Here is a 2,489-nt window from a genome sequence, read left to right on the forward strand (position 1 = left end):
AAAATTGCAACACCAGCTTTTTTCTGCTTTCCATTAGCCTGGAATATAGATGACCAGCACTTCACCCTGAGTCTATATTTGTCTTTTAAGGTAAGATGAGATTCCTGTATACAACAGATGTCTGGTCTGAGTTTCTGTATCCAATCAGCCAATCTTTGCCTCCTTAGGGGACAATTTAAGTCATTCACATTGATTGAAATTATTGATAAGCCTGATAAAATTTTAGGTATCCAGTTGTTTAAAAGTCCAGTGGATGTTTTTAATCCTTTCGTCACTGTAGAAATTGAAGTTTGATCAATAGTTTCCGAGTTAGTTTACTTTTGTGGTGGAGGATTGCACTGGTCATTATGGAGAATAGGTCTGAGAATATCCTGGAGACCTGGTTTAGTTATGGAAAATTTCTTCAACGCATGGATGTCATTAAAGTATTTAATTTCTCCATCATAAATGAAACTCAGTTTAGTTGGATACATGATCCTGGGCTGAAAGTTATTTTGTTTTAAGAGATTAAATGTCGATGACTACCCTCTTCTTGCCTGAAAGTTTTCAGCAGAGAGATCTGCCGTTATTCTAATATTCTTCCCCTTATAGGTTATGGTTTTCTTACGTCTCCCTTCTTTCAGGATTTTCTCTTTCATATTAACTTTAGTGAAGTTAATTATGATGTGTCTTGGGGATGTCTTATTCGGGTTGAGTCATGCTGGGGTTCTGAAGCTGTCTGCAATCTGAATTTCAGGATCTCTTGACATATCTGGAAAGTTGTCTTTCATGATTTCATAAAGAAGAGCCTCTGTGTTTTATGAAGCAACTTTGTCACCTTCAGGGATTCCTATAAGGCGAATATTAGTTTTCTTCAAATTATTCCAGAGCTCTCTGAGAGAATGATCCGTTTTTGCTTTCCATTTGTGATTCTCTTTGGACGTTTGGACATATTCAGAAACTTTGTCTTCTACGTCTGAAATCCTTTCTTCTGCCTCCTGCACTCGGTTACCAAGAGATTCTACCATATTTTTCTGATCTTTGAGGGCTGCAATCTCTTGCCTTAGTGTTTCAAAATCTTTGGTGGTTTTGTTTTTGAATTCGTTGAATTCTTGAGTGAACTTTTGGAATGCTCCTTGAATTTCTAGTTCTATCTTTGCCTCTATTCTATTAATCATATTTGCAATCCAAATTCTGAATTCAATTTCTGACATCTCAACTATCTGTTTATATTGGGGATCTTCAGTTTGGTCTGCCACATCCTTTCTTGGGGGGGGTTGACCTACTCTGGTTATTCATATTACCAGCCACATCCTTTCTTGGGGTGGGGGTTGAGCTAATCTGGATATTCATATTGCCAGAGCTTTTCTGCTGATTCCACCCCATGATTATTTTACCCCGTTTGGCTTTTCCCCTTGAGGTTTGTCAAGGATCCGTACGGTGTTATGGCCTGAGAGACTGGGGACCTGCTTGGTGTGGTGGTGCTAAGTGGGTCTGTCATATTTTCAGCTGGTCTCTGTTCTACCCTAGTGATTCAGTTTCTCTTGGTTGAAGCCTCTGCTATGGAGAAATACCAGCAATTAAGTCACCCCGCCCCCACAAACAACAATTGGGCAAGGAAAATCAAGCCTTCCCTCAACCATACACCCAGGGTGCCCCTTTGAATAGTCCCTGGGTGGTCTGCTTGGTTTAAGTGGTCCAAATCAGTTGTCCTAGTCAGCACCCATTTCAGGTGGAAAAGTTCAAATGTCTCTGGCAGCTAGATAAGAGGGGTCTGCTCAGAGCTCGGATATAACTTGCCCCAGTGCTGCGTGAGGGCAAAGGGAACCACCCAGCAGATGGGTTAGTCTGGGAAGGTTAATACATCCTTCCCCACCTTGCACCCAGTCACTCGTAATCCCTCAGGTCTGTGACCCTATTCACTCCAGTGGGCAACTGCTCCCGGGGTTTACGACTGTGAAAGTCCCCTCAAAATCTGAGTCCGGCAGGGGGGCCTTGCATGTTTAAATTAGGCTGTTAAAGTTCTCTGAATTCCAGCCCTTTGCCTTCTGTCCCAGCTGAATTCCTCTGCAAGTCAGAGGCAGCTAGAGTTGATGAGGAAGTCAGCTCTGGGCAGCAATTAGAGTTTACACTCAGGTGTCAATTCCAGCCTCTGCCCACCCACTGCCTTTGTCTCAGCAATATTCCCCTGAGGGCTGGTGCTAATGGTCTCTTTACTTACAAGTTCACGTTCCACCTGTGGCTACTCTCCGGAACCTCTGGTAGCTCAGAAAGATGGGGCTTGCCTATCTGGAATGGCATCAGATCGCAGCTCAGGATGCCACTGCTGCTGTATGGCTTCCTCCAAACCAACTTATTTCTCCTCACTCTTGTGCCACAGTCAGCACAGAGCAGCACCAGCCCTTTCCCCCTCCGCTTCTCTCAAGGAGATGCCCAAGAATCTGGACTCCATAGGTAACAAACCTCCAGACCTCGGGGTGAGGGGGAGGAATCCTCGGAGTTCAATGTTG

Source organism: Otolemur garnettii, unplaced genomic scaffold (assembly GCF_000181295.1).
Source record: "Otolemur garnettii isolate 467f Iridium unplaced genomic scaffold, OtoGar3 scaffold00378, whole genome shotgun sequence".
Taxonomy (NCBI): domain Eukaryota; kingdom Metazoa; phylum Chordata; class Mammalia; order Primates; family Galagidae; genus Otolemur; species Otolemur garnettii.